Here is a 24685-nt window from a genome sequence, read left to right on the forward strand (position 1 = left end):
ACAGTAGCATCTGTTTCACAAGCCTATTAGGAAGAAATAAGATATCTAGGTAAAGGGCTTTCACACAGTGTCAGGCACATAGTACATGCATGACACTTCTACTACTGCAACGAGTGCTTCTGTGGATCAACAGGGTTGGCTACATAATCTGCAGGCCCCAGGGGAAAATAAAATTGTAGACTTCCTTGTTCAAGAAGTGGGGAAAAGTGCCATTAAATATAAAGCCTTTTCTTTCTTCAGTCATCTCTTTTGTGATGCATGTTTTTTTTCTTTTCTTTTGCAATTTATTGTTCTAAGTAAGGAAAATTTCAAATTTTAAATTATTAGCATTCATTTTTATATTGTGCAGTGCCAGCTTTAAATGAAAATATAAGCATAAGCACATTTAACTAGCATCTGGATTCACTGAAATTACACCATTCCTATTTCACAGCTCATACATGCATATATGCACTCTTTTCTTATAGAACAAGAGACATTGCACAAAAGTAACATGATATTTTTATTTCCTTTCTTAATATGTGCACATTCTACCAACACTCTACCTTTGTCCTAAGCAAGGAAGGACTGAATGGAAAAAGAACTATGGGTAGCCTTTTATTCCTCTTTCCTCGTACGCAACATTTTCCATATGAGTGATGGGCTAGGAAAGCAACATGAGTAAGAAAAAACATAATAGGTTTCCTTGGTCATTCATACCTCACAGAGCACCATTGTTCTTTGTGGTTTTGAAGCAGGTTCTGGCTTGAATAGAAAGCCGGCCTCTTGGGGCTCTCGGCTCCCCACTTAGTCATGGATGTAACACACTTACCTTGTAATAACTGTAAGTCTTATTGAACACCCTGCGCATGTAGGTCCATCAGGATTCTGTACTCATGGGGCATCACAAGCACAGCATGAGAAGGGGGCAGCAAAGAAAAGAGGACACATATATTGAGTGCATTTCCTCTGCTCATGTGTACACTCCATCATCCACTTACAAAACTCAGGCTCAAAGATAAATTATGAATTTCTGGATGGTGACAATGGAGTGTTAAACCAGGCAGAAGGCCAACTATGGTTACACAGGTTGTGCACCCATGAAGCCAGCCCCGTTGATCAGTCATGGTTTTACATGCTGAGACACTGTGCTGAACAGTGGAGCCCATGCTGTTGCTTCACTGAGCTCACAAGGAAATGGACAGATAAATAAAGACAATTCAGAGGATGACAAGTATAATTTAAAAGGTAAAATAGGAAGGTGTCTATTGTTGCAGGTCAGTGATCAGATGGGCATTTTAGATAAAGTCATTAAGAAAGACTTTTCTAGGAAGCTGATGGTTGAGCTGAGATCTATATGACAAAAAGGTGCTAGATATAAAAAAAAAATGGCAGGGGAATTTCCAGCAGAAGGAATGAGCATCATGTTTCTAAGGGGAGAACAAAGTTGGCAAGTTGCACTGTTACTCGTAGTGCTGAGTATGGCCTGCCAGCGTCTGGAATGAGAACCCAGTCTTCTGGCATTATATCACTCAGAGTGGGCTCCCAGTACCAGTCCCATCAGCATCACCTTGGACACTATTGAATTTTGTGTCCCTCCCAGACCTACAGAAAAAAAGTCTCCATTTTTAGCAAGACCCCACAGTGATTCCTATGTGCATTGGAGTTTGAGAGGCCCTGAGTTAGAGGATCAGTGGGGCTGAAACCTAATGAATCAGTGGATGAGTTTGGAGAGAAAGTTGAGGCTAGATCTCAAAGACTTCATCAACCAGAAAAAAAAAAAAAAAAGAAAGGGTAGGCTTTGTTCCAAGTGTGATGGGAACTATGGGAGCCTTTTATTATTTTTTTTAAGATTTTATTTATTTATTCATGAGAGACATGGAGAGAGCGAGAGAGGCAGAGACATAGGCAGAGGGAGAAGCAGGCCCCATGCAAGGAGCCCAACGTGGGACTCGATCCTGGGACTCCAGGATCACGCCCTGGGCAGAAGGCAGGCGCTAAACCACTGAGCCACCCAGCAATCCCTATGGGAGCCTTTTAAAGGGGAGTACAGTTGGTAGCAATGCGGGTTCTCAAGGCAGAGAGATGCTAACAGAGATGTGGGAATAATTTACCATTTTACAGTTGCCCTAAGGTTTCTAACTGGTGGCGAAGTCACAGAAGAGCCATGCAGCTCACCCAATGGTCTTGGTCCCACACAAAGACCTCCAACAAAATACACAGCATATTATGCCACTTGTATCGTTCTACATTGGTATTTCTCCCTCTTCCACTAGCCAAAAATTCTTGCGCAATATAAACCACATTTTGCACCCTAATATTTTTTAGAAATTCAGGGATCCCTGGGTGGTGCAGCGGTTTGGCGCCTGCCTTTGGCCCAGGGCGCGATGCTGGAGACCCGGGATCAAATCCCACGTCAGGCTCCCGGTGCATGGAGCCTGCTTCTCCCTCTGCCTGTGTCTCTGCCTCTCTCTCTCTCTCTCTCTCTCTCTCTCTCTCTGTGACTATCATAAATTAAAAAAAAAAAAGAAAAAGAAAAAGAAATTCAGTAAATGTGTGTTGATGGGAGTCAACTGAGAAAGTGTGAGTTAAGGTGATCTGGACATTCTTATGGGATGCTGGTCTATCCTCAGCTCTCCTTCACTTTCTCATACTTTGGCACATCAATTTAAATAATGGCAGTAGTAGAAAAAAATGCTGAAATGTTTGAATGTACAACTCTTTAGCTGAATAATATATCTTTTAATTTGTTAAGGCTTTTTAAATGACGCTGGTTATACATTTTTTATTCTGTTTTTGGAATCAAGCATTTGCTCTCTGAGATATGTTACAAGGGCCCAGGAGGGCAATGTTGCCTGGTGGCCCATACATAAGCCATGCAAGTGACAGACCCATCTGCCCTGTCATCCTCCCATGCTTGGACCTATTGTCAGAATACCTTGTCATCTTCTTAGGCTCTTGGCTCAAAACTCAGAATCCATCCTTGTCTAGAACAATTCAGACAGCTATAATGACCTCCCTCTGTCCTGGGGCAGGGGGCAGGGTTGTAGGGACTATTTTCAGTTGTTTCGCAAATGGTTAAAAGATGCCCCCTTACAACCAAAGTTGCAATCCGTTTATACCCCTACAAAAGAACACTTAAGAAGAATTGACTGCTTTGGGGGGCACCTGGGTGGCTCAGTGGTTGAGCATCTGCCTTCAGCACAGGGCGTGATCCTGGGGTCCGGAGAACGAGACCCTCACTGGGCTCCCCGCAGGGATCCTGCTTCTCCCTCTGTCTATGTCTCTCCCTTTCTCTGTGTGTCTATCATGAACAAATAAAGTATTTTTTAAAAAGAATTAGCTACTTTTTTTTAAGTAAATATGACAATCCTTATATTTCCTATTGTTTGACTGATGTGTCAGGGCTCTCTGGCACTCCTGTGTACCTTAACTGAAATAGGATGATGATATTTTCTTGAATTAGAATCACAATTCCATTAGATTGTCTGTATCACACTGGACTGTAAGCTTTTATTAAATCAAATTTGATTTCATTGTGTCAGCATAAAAACAACCAAAAAGAGTTGACTGTCAGTTTATTTTTTGACTCTCAGTAGTCCTGTTTTCATGAATGAAAAGTATATGAACTTGAAGGCTAAATCTAAGTTGCAATCACTCTTTGAACAGGCTTCCTTTCCATCAGTGGAAGGTTAGTGTGTCGGCATGGATTTGCTCTTGAGCACATAATCATTTCGGTAACCTGTGAGTAAGTGTCACACATTATGTGCTGGAACAGAGTGTCAACTATGAGTAGTTTAACAGACGCTTCTCTGCTCCAGACATCCATCATCTCTCTAGCTGTGTCTTCGCCAAAGGACCATGGTTTCGGTTCCTTTCTATTCCAGTCACTAGATACGATAAACTTCTTTCTTGTGGAGATTTTATCAATGTCAGATTATAAACACAAAATTCCTCAGGCAGGAGATAGTCTTTCAGGTGGTTAAGAGTTTTCTTTATCTGCACATGTATAAACAGAAAAATGACTGAGACTTCTTGCCATCCCAGCCATCTGAGGAGTTACCTTTGCTTTTGGAAGCTAATCTGGCTCCTCAAAATTTCATAAATCAGATTTTAAAAATTAGAGGGCTACAAGTTAAATCTATGTAGTAAACTATCAAGAAAAAAAGTAACAGGCATCAGAAAATTAACCAGCCTCACCTTGTTGTCTATAGCATCTGTGTGAAATCCTGAATGAACAAAAGCCATTGTATCCCATTTACTTAGATAACCACCACTCTAAGTGCTTTTAAATTTGTCTCTGAATCTTTTGTGACTTGTTAAGCGACTGGGCTTCCAATCTTTCATTGAGAAATGTTATTACTGCTGAGACCATTTAATCTCATGCTAGATTCTGAAGTGTGTCTTTTTCTATGGAGGAAAAAGACAAGCAGTTACAAGATGTGCTCTGAGTCAAGGCTGGCCTAGGGCCCCTGACTTGCCACCTGGATTCCTGCCTCTGTGCCTAAATCCCCACGGTAACTGGAATTGCTTTCCCTGAACCCGGTTCTCTCTACAGAGGCTCCCCTAAGCCCATTGCTGGATCAAGCCAATCCCAGTCTCCCCACCGACCCCCACTCCCTAGCAAATGCTGCCATTTCCCCTTGGGTGCTCATGTGTGTATGCAGATTTCAGGCGATCTGGTTCCTAGACTCAGATTCATCTCTTTAGCTGGCAGCGTTCACATCTCACTTGTCTCTTACAGCTCTAAGCTAGTCTTTAATCTAACATCCCCATTTCCTCACACTAGAAACACCAACCCTTGGCCTTTCTCCCATGATTAGTCCCCTGGCTTCTATCTGACCATATGGATATGATTGGAGTTCTGTGGTTATTCTCTGTTCTCACACCTGCTATTGCTGCTTGTGATTGAATTATGATGGGATTAGAGAGATTCTAAGAAATCTGGTTGTTGGCATACTATAATCCTTGACAAAAAATTATTAATCTTGGAAGACTTGATCTCTCTCTGATAGCATATACCAGTGTATAAATTGTTCCATATAATAGGTAATAAAATTGATATGAAATCTGAATAATAATTTCTATTTTGGACATTTGCTATGTACCAGGTATTTTATAAACATTGTTCAATAGATATACATAGAATGTCTTCAACCTCAGTAGAATCCTATGAGGTAGGTGTTATTTCTCACACTGTGCAGATGAGACCCAGAGATACTGAATCATACTGAAACACACACCAGTGTTCAACCAGTAAGTGCAGGAAACAATATTTGATCCTCAGTGTGTAAGTCCAAATTGCATGTTCTGAACCACTCACAAAGTTATACATGTGTCTAAAGATAGTCTATATTTCAGGTTTATGGATGGTTTATGTTGCCTTCTACTTCAATAACATTGCATTAAAAGAGTTTTACTGTAGATTTTATGCTTTAAAAAACAGATGTCTAATGGTAAGGTAACAGCGTAGGTGAAAGTGATTTTTATCTAATAAAATATCCTGCTGCTGTCATAGCCAAGATACAGAAGATGAAGCCCGTATAGAAAAGGATGGTACTAGGACTGTCTTTCCCCTTGAAACACCAAGCACTTCTTTCAAATACCATTAGTGAAAATAACGGGAGTGGTAACCATGTTGTTTTTTGTTTTGTTTTAATCTTAAAAAGCATGTATTGCCTTTATAGAAAAAAAAAATAGATCCAGCTTACATTTCAATAACAGTAAATACAATTAGAAATAAGGACACAAGAAGAAACAGAAGTTAATGGCAGAAACCAAGCACCATAGCTAGTACTAGAAGCCGAAAGAAAAGGGAACTTCATGCCGTTATATAATTTTTGTCTTAAAAAAGGAAGCATATACTCCTTAGGTGTCTAATTAGACCAGTCAGGTTTTTCTGGTTTCGAAGTCATCATGAAGGTTCAAGTGGTTTTCTCTTAAAGGAGATTAAAGGAGTAGACACTATGTTAAGTCTTAAAGAGAGAAAAGACGGATAACGTTCAGTGAGTACCCATCTGTGCATAACTTCATGTGAGGCACTTTGGCATTGCTTAGACACATCCTCCCCAAGAATCTCTCTATGCATACCTCTGAAATTACACTTTTGTACCTCTGTCTCCTCTTAGACTATAAACTTGAATACAGAGATTTCTTGATCATCTTTTCTTGTCATTCATGTGTCTGTCAAATGTCCACCTCCTAGATAGGATCTTTCCTGATTATGGTTTCTAAAACAGCCATGTTCCCACAAAGTCCCCTGCTCATTCTGCTTTATTTTCTTTATAGTTCCTATCATTTGCCTGAGTTTATATTGATTTAGTTCTTGGTTTTCTTGTTTACTTTCTGAATACTTTACTAAAATATAATCTGTAAGAAAGGGGAAGTTGTCAGCTTTGTCCAGAAATTTATCTCCATCCCTTAGACAATGCCTAACATACAGGATGTGCTTAACAAATATTGGGTCAACAAATGAACGAAATCTTTTATACCTAACCCCAACACAAACCATGGCACCTCGTAGATACTCTAAATATGTTTCCAAACTAAACTGAATTTCTAAAATTCTCTGGGCTCAAGGAGAGTAATTTTCTCAAGGCCACAAATGTACCAAGTAGAGAATTCTAGAGCATGAATCCAGGTATGTGTGTACCTTGCGTGCCACTCAACACTGATTCAAAGAGCAGCAAGGAAAAAAAAAGCAAAAAGAGTAGAGTCCATGCATGTTGATTTCTGGTGATGCAGCCTGTTAGAAGGTGAGGTTTAGAGAATCTAGAGACATGGACAGTGATCCCAGATGAGTTTTGTGCGTTTATAGAGTGGAAGTCAATTCCTGAGTTTTTTCTTTGTATTATTAACTGAGAGGAGATCCATTGGCCAACCAGATATGGGTGGTGCAGAATTAATAGCCTGTTGTAAAAATTGAAGAACTCAAAATGTATTTCCTATCACAGAGCCAGCCTGCTTGTACATGGAAGTGGGCCAAAGGGATACCTTTTGGAAGGGTTATATTGTCCCTACAAGCCTTGTAACTGTTTCAGGACTTGCAAACAAAAGTGCTTGGCATAAAATGTTTCATTGCTTCATTATTCAACATGGAAAAGACATTTAGTTCTGAAAAAGGTTTAATGACATACATTAATAATGGAAATGAGTTGACCAGAAATAAGTTTTTATTGCCCTGTGAAATGTTTAGTTCTTTGGAAAAGTACTTACTCATGGTGGCCAGTCAAGATAAGTGAGCTGCAAAATGCAGCCAAAGTAGCTCAATGAATTGACCTGTTGAATGTGATTTTTAGGATTGTTTACCTGGATAATAATGTTTCTCAAAAATATATGATAATAATTTTTACTAAGCTACTACTTCTGACAATAATTAATAACTAATGTCAGCTGCTTCTGAAAGTCTGCTCACAGTTAGACATGGTAAAAAGCATATATCAGCAGAGAATGACTCACGACTTCCTGGCATAGTGGAAATAACATATGCTATAGAGTCAGTCCAGACTCGTTTCAAATGTTGATTATGCACTGCCTGGAGGAGAGATACAGAAGAAGTCATCTCTCTGTTCCATAGAGTTGTTCTGAAAAGGAAAATGAGTAATACATGTGAAGTATCTACCTAACTCAGGCTTATCTGAAGTTGATGGGACTCGGTGAGTCTTCTGTAACCAGAAACAAGCTCCAAAATTGTGTTTTTTCCATTTGGCCCAAGTCAAAGCACTATAATAGAGGTTCTATCTTCTCTTGTATCTCTTCAAGAATACGAAAGGCACCCTGCTTCATAGATCACTGCAAAGTCTCCTAAACCCCTTTCCTGTTTCTTTCACACGTTTTACGTCCCACAGCTTGTCTGTTGCCTCTCGCTTAGCTCTCTTCATCCCTCAAATAAAAATTAAAAATCTTTTTTTCCACACTCAGTTCATGTCATTACTGGATTTATTTCATTAGTGATTTGTGTCTGCTAAATGCTAGGGCAAGTAGCCAGTTGCTTATATTATGATACACTCTTGCAAAATAAAAGTAAGTCAAGATGTTCAGCTTTAATCCAAAACCGGGCTAGCTCTAGGGTTGTAGGAAAATCTGTTTGAAGATTGGAGAATGAACATATCCTGAGCTCTTAGGGACTGGCATACCCTTCTGGCCTGTTAAATTCTTTCCAGCATCTTGACCCAGAGATTCATCATTCAGACTTGGTTTTAGCGGATGGCCGAGGTAGTCACAGAAAACTAGAGGGATCCCTTTGGATTCCAGAGAAGTCCAAGGTTGCTTAATGAATCTTGGCGATAATTTCTTTCTTCAGCTCTGAAGTAGAACAAGACCTACTTGTCCTTCAAGTTGTGTTCTGCTTGCTGATGAAGAGCTTATAGCGAGAGATGGAGCACTTTCATACTCTTACTGATTTGCAGCTATAAATCCCAGCCCCTATCAACTTTGCTATAGACTCATTTTAAGTAGAGTCTTCCAAAGAAATCAAGTCACAGCACTTTAGGTAAGAGAATCCTCTCAGTAAACCCTCATCTAATCTCTGCCATTTCTCAGCATTCAGGACCTAACACTTTTGCAGCATTTGGATTTCATAGCTATCCAGGACTTTAAGTCTCTGCTCGTAACCCAGGCACAGTGTGGCCTAAAATTATTTTTGTCATAATGAGCAGCCAACTGTGAGCAATCCCAAAGCTGCTTGATTGTAAGCCACAAGATGGCAGCCATGTCCCGGGCCTTCCCTTCCTTCAGTCGTGTGGGGCAGCATCCCTAAACCAATCTGAGTAGCTCTGAGGTGATGTCTTCTCACTATCCAAACTATATGTTTGTAGAGATTAAGGTTAAAATTAACCTTCATTTCAGAACTTCATAAATGAATTTTGAAAGTTACAAACAGCATCACACAAATCTGATTTTCTTCCTAAAAGATCTCATCTTAAATAGGCATTCTTCCCCCAGAATAGAAATTCCAACATCTCTATTGTATCCACCATGTGTATCTAATGTTGAGGTTGTCTTCTTAGAACCATACACCTAGTGTTCAGAGATTGGGCACCATTTTCCCACAAAACTCCACCATTAAGGTAGAGGGTTTCTCTGACTGAAGTCTAGAAAGTAATGTTTTAATCTGAAATATGAAATTAAGCGTATCACCTAAAAATCAAAACCTCTAAGGAACCCTCAAAATCTAAAAGGTAGAACCCAACAAGATCCTACCTTTTCCCTGCCAGCTTTATTGAGATATAATTGACATACAATATAGTATAAATTTAAGGTGTACAATATAATGATTTATATATGTATATAAAATTGTAGAATGATGACCACAATAAGGTTAGTTAACACATGCATACTTCACTTTATTATATTTTTTTTGATAGTGAGAACATTTAAGATCTGCTCTCCTAGCAACTTTCAAGTATATAATACAGTATTATTAACTATAATCAACATGCTGTCCATTAAGTCTCCAGAACTTACTCACCTTATAACTGGAAGTTTGTAGCCATTGCCCAATAGCTCCCCATTTCCCCCACTCCCTAGCCCCTGGCAAACACCATTTTAGTCTCTCTTTCTTTAAGATGCGCTTTTTTTTTTTTATTCTACATGTGAGATCATACATACATATTCGAGATGCCACCTTTTATAGAGCTCTATTCAGAGAAATACAGTAACATTCTTGAAAACTTTCCTTCGTATTTGTCTTGCACCCCTATTTCTACTAGGAAATGGTATATATGTGTGGAAATGGGAATATGTGTATGTATCGTATTATGTCACTATTTCATATTGTTCCTCAAAAAAGTAAGATAATCCCTAATTCCTGTGCCATCAGAACAGGTCTGAAGTCCGTTGTTCTAAATCATCCACTTCCCAAGTTTGTAATCACTGTATTCCCTCTGCCTACTTCCATCCTCTTCCCCTCCTTTAGCTAAGGGATAGGCAGTGTTTGTTGTTACTCTCTGAAGAAGGATAGAATTCTGTTTCTCCTCAGCCCATGATGGATCCAAAGTGTACTTCTCTTCTTGCTCTCTCTGCTGCCAATGTCAGCAGTCTCATCAGACTTGCACTCACGCACACACAGGCACACACATATGCCTCACACATGTACATGGCTCCGCTCCACTGCATTTCCATGGTGCTGTCCTACTTCTTTCTTGTCTCCTCCCTTTTTCCAGAGTTGGTCCATAGTTTCTTTGTTTTCTTCGTTAATTCTTGCAAAATAGATTGGAACTAGATTGGTTTAATATGAAAGGCTTGGTTATGGGTCAGTGACTTCCAAACCCAGCTCGTTATCAGAATCCCAGTGACAGGTTAAAGAATGCACCTTGGCAGATCCACTCTCCTTGAATAGCAAGTCTGGTGTGAAGGTGAGGTACCTGTAATTTAAAAAGAAAAAAGACCCCACAGGTGATTCTAATGGCCAAAAAAAAACCCTGTGTCTTTTAGTTTTAATTCTAAATACCATGAACCAAGACTGGAACTAGCCGATGTTAATAAATATTATATTAATCACATATTTATTAATTAATTGATATTGTAGCCAATAGTAGTGATGGTTGGTGATACAGTGTGGCAGAGCCATAGTTAAATATTCCCCAAGAACATGTTTCCTTACTACAAAATATTGCAAGGAAATCTGGCTTCATCAGCGATAAACAAGTTTATTTAAAGAAGGACTTCTCAAGACAAACTATGAGAGACTCCTAACTCTGGGAAATAAACAAAGGGTTGCATAAGTGAAGGAGGGTTGCGGGGATGGAGTAACTGAGTGACAGGCACTGAGGAGGGCATATGATGGCATGAGCCCTGGGTATTATACTGTATATTGGCAAATTGAATTTAAATAAAATATTTTTTAAAAAAGGACTTCTCGGATCTTTTAATATGCTCATGTGAAACATGAATTTTCAAGAGATGTATATATCATCAAGCTTAGTTGACTGTACCCATTGCTTTTAGCTTACTTTTAAATGTTTTTGTTTTAAGGAACATTTTGGCAGACAGTTGTTTTTGTCGAATACCGTCTGGAGAAGGCTTCTCTAGAGCTGTCTGATACTATACATCTGCATGGTTTATTTGGACCAGATCTCTTCAAAACTGGCTACATGTTAGCATGACTTGGGGAACATTTAAAACTTACGGATGTCTGGGTCTCACCCAAGACCAATTAAATCAAAATTTCTAGAGTATAAAACCAAATAATAGAACTTAAGAAAAAAAAATCCTCAGATAATTCTAATGTGCTGATGAGGTTGTAAATCATTGCTTAACAACTGTAAACAAAATGTAAAATAAATCCCAAATTATTGGCTACCAAATAATAACTAACATTTATTGTTAATTGTGTGCCAAGCATTTTCCTCATATACTCTCTAACTAAATCCTCATGGTTATTTTATGAGGCAGGTACCATTATTATCCCCATTTACAGATGATAAAACTAAGGCATTAGGGAATAAAAGTCATTTCCCAAGACATGCAAGTCGGAAATTAGGGAGTTCATGTCTAGGCACTGACTCCAGAGCTTGAGCATTGAGCCGTTATGCTGTACTGCTTCCTTAAGCTATTCTTTCGGCACACTCTCCATATGCTTAAAACTAATACGTTGTCTACATTTACCATACGAAATTGCTAACAGGAAATCTAACGTAATGCTAAATTCCTATACCCACAAAATCAAATACTTGGATATTTTGACCATTATAAAGTATTTTGCACTTTTTAATCTACTCCATCAAAGACTTCTGTTAATAGTCATACCCATAGAACAGAACCAAGGCCCCTCCACCCCCTCCCACTTTTGATAGTAAAACAGGAAATTGATTTAGGCCAAATCATTATGCCAGTAAAAAGACTTTCAAGCTGATTCTGTTAGTCAAAATCAGTCAGCCTTGCTTTCTCTTTGGTTGTGAAAATGTATTTACTAAATTACATCACCTAAGTACAAAAAAAAAAAATCACTTAATCTAATTATCATTTCCTTAATCTAACAAAACCTCAATTGAATGGGCCCCAAATAATGAAACTTTTAAATAATTGGGGAAATTTTTTAGCACTCTGTGTCTCTCTCATTCAAAAGCAAAAGAAATGGAAGCAGTTTAAAGTCAGGGGCCTTCAAAAGGTGTATCACTATTGTTCCTTCTTCTGCAGTTTTATTCCACTAATTATCTGCATATTTAAATCATGTTAGTTTTTTCTTGGAATCCTTTAGAAATCAACACAGAGCTGGCAAGTATGGCCTCGGAATTAGGAAGATAGATAATCTTCCATTTGGAATTTAGGACATGCAAACTTGTATTGTTATTTATTCTTCTTTCTCTTTTAAACATCCACACTGTTGCTGCAATTAGATATTAAATCCCTAGGGTCTGTACATTCTTTTCCTTTGGCTTCTCAGCTCCTAGCAATAAATACGTAAGAATTGTTGGGTTGTGATGGGGGGGATGGGGGGGATACAGAATCATCCCCTGTGCAGCCAGCTTTTTAAACTATAATGTAAAAACAAATTGATAGGCTTCAGCATTTGATGATCATGACTGAATAAAATTACTATATTATTATTGGTATATGTTTACTGTGTTATAATGCTATTTTTAATGTTTGCTTTTAAATGTTTAGACCACAACATGGGGTATCATTCTTTCTTTATATTTACTCTTTATTAGTGTTACTGGCTATCTGACTTCTCCCTCTCCAAATTCATATTTGAAGTCCTAACCCCTGGTACCTCAGAATGTGACTGTATTTGGAAATAAAAAGGTTCTTTAAAATTATTATTTTTTAAATTTTATTTATTCATTCATGAGAGGCACAGAGAGAAGCAGAGACATACGCAGAGGGAAAAGCAGACTCCTTGCAGGAGCCCAATGTGGGACTCGATCCTGGACGCCGGGATCAGGCCCTGAGCCAAAGGCATCCACTCAACCGCTGAGTCATCCAGGTGTCCCTAAAAAGGCAATTACATTAGGGTACCTGGGTGGCTCAGGGGTTGAGCATCTGCCTTCGGCTCAGGTCATAATCTCAGGGTCCAGGGATCAAGTCCCATATCAGGCTCCCTGCATGGAGCCAGCTTCTCCCTCTGCCTATGTCTCTGCCTCTCTCTCTGTGTCTCTCATGAATAAATAAAAACAAAATCTAAAAATAATGCAATTAAATTGAAATGAGTTTCTTAGGGTAGGCTCTAATTCAGTATGATTTGTGTCCTTATCTGAAGAGAGGATAGGACCCTGACAGGCACAGTGTGAGGACCATGGAAGACACAGGGAGAAGACAGCCATCTGCAAACCAACCTGATAACGTCTTGATCTCAGGCTTCTGGTCTCCAGAGTTGTGGGAAATGTAACTTCTGTCCTTTGACTCTGGGGCATTCTGCTATGGCACTCCTAGCAAACTAATACAAATAATTCATCCTATTATAATCTTATGGGCATACTTGCCATTCTGGGTAACATAATACTGTCTTCATGCTTTTTAGTGTCTTGAGTGCTTCTTATTATTGAACATTCTATTTTGCTGTCACTTTGGATTTTCATAAACCCTCGACAGAAAGCAAGGTAGAGCTTTATTTCTGCATCTCTCCTTTCTTGGAATGCAGTATGATCAAAAATGAACAAAGTGAACGGGGTTCATTCTAACAAGCAGTTGTGGATTTATATAAAGATGGATTTTTATTTGAGATCACTTAAAATTAGAAAGTTAAGGGACATCTGGGTGGCTCAGTGGTTGAGCATCTGCCATCAGCTCAGGGCGTGATTTTAGGGGTCCCGGGATCGAGTCCCACATCAGGCTCTCTGCAAGGAGCCTGCTTCTCCTTCTGCCTATGTCTCTGCCTCTCTCTTTCTGTCTCTCATGAATAAATAAGTAAATATTTTTTAAAAATAAAATTAGAACGTTAAAAGCTAACTTTCTCATTTGGAAGAAAAAAAAAAGATTCTTCTTAAAATACATACAACAACATGACTGGAACTGAGCTTGATGATTTTTACTGTCACAATAAATTTCAGATTAACCAAGGCTTGGGGGCCTTGGTGCAAAACCCGTGTGATACGTGGTCCTCTCAGGAGTGGATGTTGGCCACAGAAGCATGCCATGGGTTCCCTGGTTTTTTGAACATTAAAGATTGGATGCTCCACAAATTTCCTAAAAACTCTTACCAGATACCAAATATAGGTTTATAAAATTGGCCTTCCAATATGATCTTGTAAAGGAATTCCTCACCTGATATCGGTAAGTACCAATAAATTAAAAGGATCTAGTTTTATTGTATAATAGACATTTTCTGTATTTAAATATTTTTATTTTTTCCCCTCCATCATAGAGTTTCTTTCCATTTTTGCCCTCTTCTCTTCTGACCAGCTTCACATTTCCAGCCCCTGCTCAGTAATTGCATTTCTTTAACTTCACAAATTACAATAAAATGGGTCGAGTAGTAACATTTGTTTCATAAATGTTGCTTTGAAGTTACAGAAAATGAAACCCATCAAGCATGTATTAACTAGTTGATTTTCACATTCTAGGAGCTCACATAATTTTGAGTATTGTTACTATTTTTAAGATTTACTTATTCTATAGACACAGAAACACAGCCCATGCGTGTGAGTTGGAGGAGAGGCAGAGGGAAAGAATCTTCAAGCAGACTGCCTGCTGAGCACAGAGCCTGATGCGGGGCTCGATGTCATGATCTGAGCTGAAACCAAGAGTTGGACCTCAGCTGCCTTAGCCACCCAGGTGCCCCATGGGTATTATTATTATTAAGAAATAAAATATATCTCAGTAGGTCCCTATTCATGTAACTCACCTAAATCATCATGGGGCTAAGTTATAAAACAATTTGCAATATACTTAAAATATATTATCAAAATACAGATAAAATATATTATCAAAATACAGATAAAAATTTTTTTTTGGCTAATACAAAGAAAAGAATGTTTCAGATAATGTAATGGAAAAGTGTTTATGTATGATATTTTGCTTGGTCTTGAGAAAAACCTTTTGAATGGGTATTATTAACCCTTTCCTGCAGACATGAAATCTGGTCTCAGGAGGGTCATGCATGACCTAGCACAAGCCAAGTCATGCTGTTAGATGTGGCGGTGCTAGAGCTCCAATTTAGGCTTTCATTCCAATTTCCACTCCACCATCCTTGAATTTCAAAGGGTTTCTAACTTGGCCATTCCTGCTTGTTAAGCTATAAAACAAATCACAACATAAAAATCTTGCACACCATACCATATATTTTATTACCATCTATTTTTCAATAAATAATAAATGCTAGTGATATACTTGGGACTTTCACCGTTTCCTGACTAAGAGTCATATTGGTAATTTGGCCCCTAATTCTGTTCCACTTCTGAGGTTCCTCTTACCACATAGGCACTTTCATCTGCCTCTACAAGGACATCATTAGACAAGGGAGACTCCTTGCAATGTTTCCTGTAATAATGGGAACTTATTGTTCATTCCTTTATAAAGGATCTCCTCTCTTCTCCGATTGCAAATCAAAACTTGGCAGACTTCTGCACTAATGCTTCATTTTTTCCTCATAGATACTGTCAACCTCGTAATTAAATACAGTTTTTCCCTTGATGTTACAAGCATAGAGCCCATTTTGAGTTCATCTTTTGCAAGTGAATATATCTTGTGTCCTGCCCTCATTCCTGTTCCTTCTTTTTCTTCCATCACGTTCTTTTTCTTGCATTCTTCCTGCAAGTTGGAAATTATCTTTATTTTGCTACACTTGTATGCATCTTTGTAAGAATCTAAAACTCTTCTGGAACAAATCAATCAAACTACTTCAGCTTTTGTGTGTATTTAACCATCTAATTCCAGGGCCTGGCTGTTCCAAAGGAAAACTCAGAGATGTCACTTTTTTTATTTTGTTTTGGTTCATCCAGCCAACTGAGAGTATAGCAACTTTGGGATCTATGAGAGGTTCAGCACTGCTTCTGAGCAGCACATATGCCCATAAAATGATGATTCCTGCAGAAGATTGTAAGCAAGTTTCTCTACATGTGAATTATTAGTTCCCAGAATATTTTGTTGAGGAAAAAAGTAGGAAGAAAATATAAAGCCTTTCTTATTAGTCCTTTGGGGGGGAAAAAAAAAAAAGACTAGACAAAGCATTAAAAATTCTACCATGATGAAGAATGCTCTGCTGAAAACTGGATTGACCAGAAGACAGACCCCCAGACTCTAAGTGAAACCTCTCATTCATAAACCAAACCATTGGATAAAGAATTTCTGCTTAGAGGGATCCCTGAGTGGCGCAGCGGTTTGGCGCCTGCCTTTGGCCCAGGGCGCGATCCTGGAGACCCGGGATCGAATCCCACATCGGGCTCCTGGTGCATGGAGCCTGCTTCTCCCTCTGCCTGTGTCTCTGCCTCTCTCTCTCTCTCTCTCTCTGTGACTATCATAAATAAATAAAAAATTAAAAAAAAAGAATTTCTGCTTAGAGAAAAAAAATATTCCTTTACATAATATGTTAGTCTCTTACAAAATATGTATTTAAAGCATTTCGAATAGTGCCTTCCAACTGCCTTCCTTTTCCACTGACCTCCTACCCAGCACCTTTAAATTCGGGCAGCAGGAGATGTTGTAGTGAACATATTATCTTTATAATTTCACAAGTCCCTCAGCTGGAGTGCAGGATCAATTCTCACACTTTAATCCTATCTGCCAAGGAATTTTTAAACTACATAACTGACAAATAACCTGAGCTGTAATTTATGGATCTTTCCTCCACGGGAAACAGATAGTTACAGCTGGTTTTTAATACAAATCGCCTTACAATCTGCAAAAGCAGAGTGATCTTACCAAGACCCACTAACTCCACAAACAAAAACAAACAAACAGAAAACTGAAATGCAGGAGTAACATCAAAGCTGTTGCTAGGTCTTGTGTCTTTAATAAAGGACCAGTTCTGGACCTAGACCCATTACATTTTTATCCTCCATCTAATCCTATTCCTTTTTTAAAAAAAAATATCATTGATACCCTTCCACTTCCTCTCCCAAAAGGATATTCTGGTCACATCATCACATACCTTTCTGATTAAAATACTATTGCTTTAGTAAAAATATGATATATAACGCATATAGATGTTGGTATTCTTTGAGTTGCATAGATGTATTTGGAAAATACGGCAACTTTTAAAATCTCGTTTATATATCTAAGCTCCATAATGTCTATCCAGACTTTCCCATGCATCCAGTTGTTTATCTGACATCTACAGCCAGGCTTTTCAAAGGAAAGGCAGCATGTCTAAAATTGAATTTATCATCTTCCCTTCCCATATTTGGTTTTCTTTCTATGTTCTTATTTCAGTGAATGCTATGGCCATTTTGCTTTCCCTTACCGAGAACAAGAAATCCAGCCCCTCCTAAATAGCTCAGAAATCCATCTTCTTCCCTCTCTCTGCAAGGGTGTTATACCACCTACCCAGATTAATGCCATAGGCTCTTGTGATTGTTAACTTTGTATCTGAACTTGATGAGGCTCAGGGATCCCAGATAGCTGGTAAACCGTTATTTCTGGGTGTATCTGGAAGAGTGTTTCTGGAAGAGATTACCATTAGAATTCACTAGACTGAGTGAAGAGATCCATCTTCACCACTGTGAATAACCATCATCCAATCCACTGAGTACCTGAATGGACAGAAGGGTGAATCTTCCCTTCTGTCTCTCTCTCTCTCTCTCTCACTCACTCTCTCTCGGCCTCTCCGTTCTCAAGCTGGGACATCCATCTTTTTCTGCCCTCTGACATTGAAGCTCCTGGTTCCCAGGCCTTCACACTCTGGGACTTAGACCAGTGACCTCACCCACAACCTTTGGGTTCTCAGGCCTCCATCCTCCCTGCCCCAGTCCTCAGGTCTTTGGATGAGGACTGGATTATACCCCTGACATTCCTGGTTCTTCAGTTTGCCAGCAGCAGACTGTGGGACTTCTTGGCTTCCATAGCCCTGCGAATGAATTATTTTAATAAATCTCCTCTTGTGTAAAGCTATATATCCTATTAGCCATGTTTCTCTGGAGAACCAGAACTGACTGATTACAGCTCTCAAGCCCGACTCCCCTCCTTGATTTTGATCTTGTACTCCTTCCATCCATCTTCCAAATGCAACCAAAAGATCATCTCCAAGAGATGACACAATCTTGTCAGAACCCTGTTCAAAAGCCCTTTGGTGTGGTTATTGGTTTGTTTCTTCTTATCTTTTTAGAAGATATTTTAAGCTCCTTATGCAGCTACAAGGCTCTCCCAAACCTGCTTCCCTCTTTGGCCTCACCCTTCCCCTTCTGGTACTCCAGTCACATCAGGTGACCTTTATTTTGATAATGAATTCTACTCCCTTTAGCTCATTGTTGCTCCTTAGAAAAGAATTCTTCTCCAGTGGCCATTCCTCTGCCAGGACTCACTTAAGTGCCCCTACAAGGTACTTGGATATCATTTCTTCTGTTACACTACTTATCTCACTGTATTTTAATTGTTTGTCTCTTGTCTGCATCTCACCCATGAGACTGTGTCCTGGTCATCCACAAATACTTAGCACCTAACATGTTATTCAGTCCATTCATTTCCAGTGCTTGTTTTCTGCCTCTCCAGCTTTCTTTTCATATTCCTTCAGAAGCAATTCATCCTATAGCTTCATGGTTTAAATACAGAGTACTAATGAATATATTAAAGACCCCATTGCATATAAAATTTGTTAGGTGACTGGTTCTATAAAAGAAATCTAAATCTGCTTATGGGAATATCAATAAAGTGCTATATTTTGCTGAAGATATTTAGGTATTACTAAAAAGACCTTTCAAAACCCTAGAATATTTCTAGGTTGTGCTACTTATTTATTATTTACTCTTTTGCTCCTTGGGAAGAATGTTATTTTTTCCCCTGTTGAACATAAAACTTAGCCACTATTAACTTGATTATATGCTGCAATAATAAAGCTTAAAAAAAGATTTTAAGTTATTCCTCTGCCCCTTGATAAGGCTGTACTTAAAACTTTACAAAAATAAACCTGTTTAAGGACCACCTCAGAAGGTATGTTCTAGGAACAACACAGCATTGAGCATTACTTACAAGCAATATTTACATGAAGACAGAAGGTAGTTCATTCAAAATTTTCATTTTGTCAGCGCATAACACTGCTTCCCATTACAAAATACTGCAGTGCATTTTAGAGTAGACTCCGAAATAACTTCTTTTAAATACTGAAATATTTATGTATACATTCAGATAGCAAAGATAAAATCTTGGTCACATTTTTCCATTTGGGAAACTTTAGTGTTTCTTTGAGCAACATGATAAAAATCTCAGTTTAACAAATAGTGTAAGTTTGTAGTTCATTCCCGGCTCTGTGACTTTTCCTGTTTAGTTTTTAGCTTACTTGGTTACATAACCATTGCTTTTGCTTAAAGGTCAGCCAAGAGTAAAGTTATATCTTGCTGGAGGTGAGATGTAAACAATGTCTGATCTTGCCCTGCCATTTTTCTTAAATCTTCCACAGAGCTGGGTGAAATTGTGCCAGTATTCATAAAAGAAGATTATGTTTTAGAATCTGTATTGTATTATTCAATAAATATTTCAAGGTGTCTGCAAACAGGGATTAATGGATATTATGTTTCAGGAAACCAGAAAGGTATCAACCCGAAGAATTAAATAAAACACTTGTGTTTGATGCTCATATAAACTGTAACTTAAAATAAAATGTGTATAAACTTCCTTTTCCTTTTGTTTCATTTTCCTGTCAAAAGATAGTACAAAATAAAATGAAATAAGACCAAAATGAAAGGAGACCCAAAAAAAAAAAAAATCTAAATTTGACCTCCACCCTGAAAAGCAATGCCTTTCTTCAGTCATCAGTGTTAATAGTCAGTGATGGGGTCTGCATGCAATTAAAACATCTGGATGAAAAATGCATGTTTTGAAGTCTCAATGGTGTGTTTCCCTGGTGCACTGCAAATGGCACACTTGGAGGAATCTAGAAACAAGGGGACAGACCTATGAAGTCTTTCAACTAAAGTTTTGGGTGTTGTAGGTATTCAAACATTTAGTCATATTTAAATGATTGGATTCGATGGAAAAACATTCTATTTGTGTCATCACTAGAAGACAGTTTGTACATCTTAAGTTGGATCTTCATTCAAGCCTTGTACTTAAGGGAATCCTTACTGATCTTAAATGGTTTCTTATCTGCTACAAAAGTCCGAAGAGCATAGCTGAATGCCTTATCTCCTGTTTCTATCCCTTTGTTCCTATCCCAGAAAATTCTGTTAACAGGGCAGCTACTACTGCCTAGAACGTTCTACAGGGTTTTAAGAGCTCTTTTCTCCTCATATTAACCAATTCACTTATTTTTAAAAATTTTTAAGGGTTAGATCCTTTTCTTGAAGTATAACCTAGATCTTGAGCAGAAAAAAAAAAAAAAAAAATATATATATATATATATATATATATATATATATATATATATATATATATAGCCTAGAATCTCTTCCAAGTGTTATTTTCATTGGCTTTTCCTTTCTGGAAGAGTCATAGTTTTCAAATAATCCAAGTAATAATCTGGGCAAGGGTTACAAGTTCCAGGGAGGACTTGATCCTGACTAGTTCCCCTCTTTGTATTTCATTTTTATTTTTATTTTTCATCTCGAGGTGAGTTTTTTTTATTGAGATATAATTGACATATAACAGTATGTTTTAAGTATACAGCATAATGATTTGATATTTGTATATATTGCAAAAAGATCACCAAGTAAGTTAACATTTCTCCTATTTTTTTAAAATATCTTATTTATTCATGAGAGACACAGAGAGAGAGGCAGAGACATAGGCAGAGGGAGAAGCAGGCTCTATGCAGGGAGCCTGATGCGGGATGCCATCCCAAGACCCTGGGATCCTGAGCTATGCCAAAAGCAGACACTCAACCAACTGGGCTACCCAGGTGCCCAACATTTAGCCTATTGATTTGTATGCATGTTAGAGCTTTAGAAGCTAGAGAAGCCCATATTTCCAACTAGGATCACATATAGAGTTGTAAGAACCATCATCACCTCTGCCCTCCCCCACAGGTTCTGTCAAATGGTCTGGATGAGAACATCAGTATCCTTTTAATTAAGTGCTCCAGGTGATTCTAAAATCAGGCCAGGGTTGAGTGTGAAAGGATCCCAAGTATATTTATGAAAGTTGAGTCCAGCCTTTGGCCTGGGGCTTAGATACTGAGGATGGTTCTGCATGGATCTGGTAGGGCAGGTCAGTACAGCACACAATGTACGTTTTGTGGCTAAATTTTAGGGCATCTGGGGGAGGAGAGAGCCCTTAACGACAGGAAAGGAGAAGCTTCAAGTTTGGTCTCCATGTAGGAGCTCATTGCTCCTGAATCTCCTGCGACAAAGGACAGGAATGGGTGGACTTTCTGTAGTTCATGTCTCTTCTGTCTGCAGAAGCGGTAGTAGTAGGTGAAGGGTCAGGGCCGAAGCCTTCAAAGATGTTCTGAAGGTGATTGTATGATTTGTCCACATTATCTCACCTGAGGAAGAAACCCAGTGAAGAAAAGAGGAAGATACGGCAGATTCTCAAGTAAATGTCATGTCCTGCATCAGGGGCTGTGTGTCCTTTTTTTTCTTGTGAAAGGCTGTGGTTTTAAAACATGTAAACATTTGCTTCTGTATCGCTCACGTTCTTAACAAGTTTGGTTTCCACCACTTTTTTTCCCTATGACAGCCACTTCTCCCCTATATCCCAGAACCTTCTCTCCATTTCTCCATTCAGGCTTCTGATCTGCCTTGAGTGACCTCCACTATTAATTATGGACTTGCAACTCTTGAAGATGTTCCCTTTGTGAGAGAGGAACTGGGAAGGTGTTGCTATACAAGATTCCCGTATGAGATGAGGTAAGTCCTGGGATATCAGTAAAAAAGGAGAATATCTTTGGTCCCATCCGATGCTCCATCAGTTCTATGTAAGCCAGGATTAAGGAAGTACGTATCTAAATGGGATGACATGAATGCATGAATGGCCCAGATGATTCAGACAAGTCTGAAAAAGAAGAGTAATGAGAAGACATAGGCTCTCTAGAATGCTGAACAAGGACTACCTAAATGCATTAGAAATTACAGAAAATGAGTTCTCTGTGTGGCTTGACATTTGAATAAAAACTGATGTTTTCATGATTAGATTTAGATTATTATTTACTTGTTTTTCTGACCAATAATACAACAGTGACTGTGTCCTCTGACAAACATTAGGCACCTGATACCAATCTGTGCTATTGTAGTTAATGCTAACTTCATTCACTTGGCTCAGGCACTCTACCAGCCATTGTTCACGGGCATTGATTTACGTTGAAAAAATATGTCACTTGTCCTATGAGAAACAGAATTCTTCTGGGGTTCAGAATCATACATGTATTATGGGCTTACAATATAGCATCCGTGCACTTGTACCTGTATGTTCCACGCCTACCTCTTCCTTACACATGATGATTTTTTGCTGAAAATTCGGTTCTGGTGGCAGCCAATTGCTCCCATTCATGACTGCCATTATCTTAAAAGATGAATCAGCTTAAATACCCTCAGCTTGGTCGTTGGCTTGTGTTAACCACATTGAAGCCTTGCTGAAAGTAGTTCTCCAGACCAGAATCTCCCACACGTACTTCCAGAGAGTCAAGGAGATGCCTTTTAGTTGACATTAAATTTGGCACTGAAGGGACCACATAGGAAAAGTACCACACATATTTGTCATTTTAGCAGGTGGATAAGAAGCAAGAAAAGAAAGCGAGGAAGTTTGAATCTGGGAAGGGATTATGGTTACCTAAACTCTGATACTGTGCCTTCCATTTCCTATTCCTTGAAAGTGAAGTTGCTATTTTGGGGGGTAACAGGTTCCATTTATATAGTTCACACTAGAATCTTTGGAATTATCATCCTGAAATAGTACTGGTGAGAAAATCAGCAAGAAAGATTAACTTTTTCTCCATGCATATCCAGAAACTTGACTAGTAATCTCATCTGTCTGTTTCCCCCACCATTTACAGCCTAACCTGCTTCAGTAAAATTTTAACCTCCTGAGGAAGAAACTATTACTTCTTGATAATCTTTCCTTTTCCTATAATGATACAACTTGATTTTTTTTTAACTGAGCAGATGCTATCCAGAAAGAAAAACTAATTTTCCACCTCTGTTATCTGGGGGTGATCTAGTACATTTAGGTTCTGACAAAGAGAATGAAAGGGAGAGTGGTAGGTACAATTTGAGATGTTTTCTTATAAAGAGAGAGCCTGCTTTTCTTCTTTTTCCATCCTCTTACTGGAATATGGACATGCCAGCCAGAGCTAGCTCAGTCACTTTGGACATTGAGATGATCTGGGAAGTATAGGTCATGGGTGAGCAACAAGGTGAAAGGAGCTAGGGTCCCCAACATTCTGAAGTCAACTTCTGAACCTGGGCCACTGACCTCTGAACTTACTTGAATCTTCTATGTGTATTTGGCTCCTTGTACATCAGTGGTTCTCAACCTTGAATGCACTTAGAGCCACCTGGGAAGCTTTTAAAATGGGAATTTCCACTTCAGACAGTATTTTTGAGAGTGGGATTTGCATGTGAGTATTTTTTTTTTTTTGAGATATAATTGAAATATTAGTTTCAGGTGTACTGCAAAATGATGTATGCAATGAAAAAAACATTGTTTTTTTCTAGTTATTGACAAATGAAATTCAATTTAACAATTGTATTTAAGTAGATTGTAATAAAATGGAAATGAATTTAAATAAAATGCTTCCATGTAAAAATATGGAATGGATAATTATATAGAGAAAGAAAATTGGGCACAATCACTTCCTTCGTGGCCTTTTCAATATTCAAATAATTCTCAACATAGAATCCCTTAAGCATCCCACTTCAGAACTTCTGTAAAAGACAGCCATTTTCTCAAGTACATGAATTACAAGAGTTCTTATGGTCAGTCTAAAACTTCTTTCACCTATAATGCAGAAAAACAGTTGGAATTCTATCTCTTCTATTTTGCTTGTTAAGATTCTTGGAAATTTTAAGCTTTTCTTTTTTTTTAAGGTTTTATTTATTTATCCATGAGAGACACAGAGAGAGGTAGAGAATAGGCAGAGGGAGAAGCAGGCTCCCTGCAGGGAGCCCAATGTGGGACTCAATTCCAGGACCGTGAGATTACACCCTGAGCGGAGGCCAGATACTCAACCACTGAGCTACCCAGGCGCCCCTGGATTCTTGGAAATTTTATATTTAGCTAACATCATGATGAATTCTCAAAAGCCTAATTTTCAAAGTCTTTATTAATCTGAAAAATTCCAACCTATATGTCCTAGTTATATGGTTTAATGGAAATTGATACCACTGTTCCGGTTTTGAATTATAAATAATACTTCAGTAAATTATTTGTAGACATTTTGAGGAGTCAGATATCTCGAGTTTTAAAAATTGATGCATTTCAACTTTAAAAAAGTAATCATATTTTTATTTTGACTGTGTACAAAAGACATATGAAAAAGCATAGGAAACCAGAAGGATATACCTGAAACATTAATAGAACAAAAAGCCCAGCTAAAACAATGTATGTAGAAGAGATTTTAGTCAAATATAGTGGTTATCAAACCTGTTCTTAGAATTACTGAAGAGTTTTGACCTTTTATTTCTTAAGATTTTATTTATGTATTAGAGCGAGAGAGAGTGAGAGCAGATGTGCAAACGTGCAT

The 24685-nt window shown here is 38.4% G+C and overlaps 1 protein-coding gene across 3 annotated transcripts in view; it reads left to right on the forward strand.

Moving 5' to 3' along the window:
• MDFIC (MyoD family inhibitor domain containing) overlaps positions 1-24685 on the forward strand; it is a 291855-nt gene that overhangs the window by 128275 nt on the left and 138895 nt on the right. For 2 of the 3 annotated variants that reach the window (XM_049093830.1, XM_035698709.2), the window contains exon 2: positions 21733-21854. The exons of the other annotated variant lie outside the window; for it this stretch is intronic. The gene's annotated coding sequence lies outside the window, so the exon portion shown is untranslated. The remainder of the gene's footprint in view (positions 1-21732; positions 21855-24685) is intronic. 3 annotated transcript variants of the gene reach the window in all.

The sequence above is a fragment of the Canis lupus genome, chromosome 14 (assembly GCF_003254725.2).
Source record: "Canis lupus dingo isolate Sandy chromosome 14, ASM325472v2, whole genome shotgun sequence".
NCBI classification, from domain to species: Eukaryota; Metazoa; Chordata; class Mammalia; order Carnivora; family Canidae; genus Canis; species Canis lupus.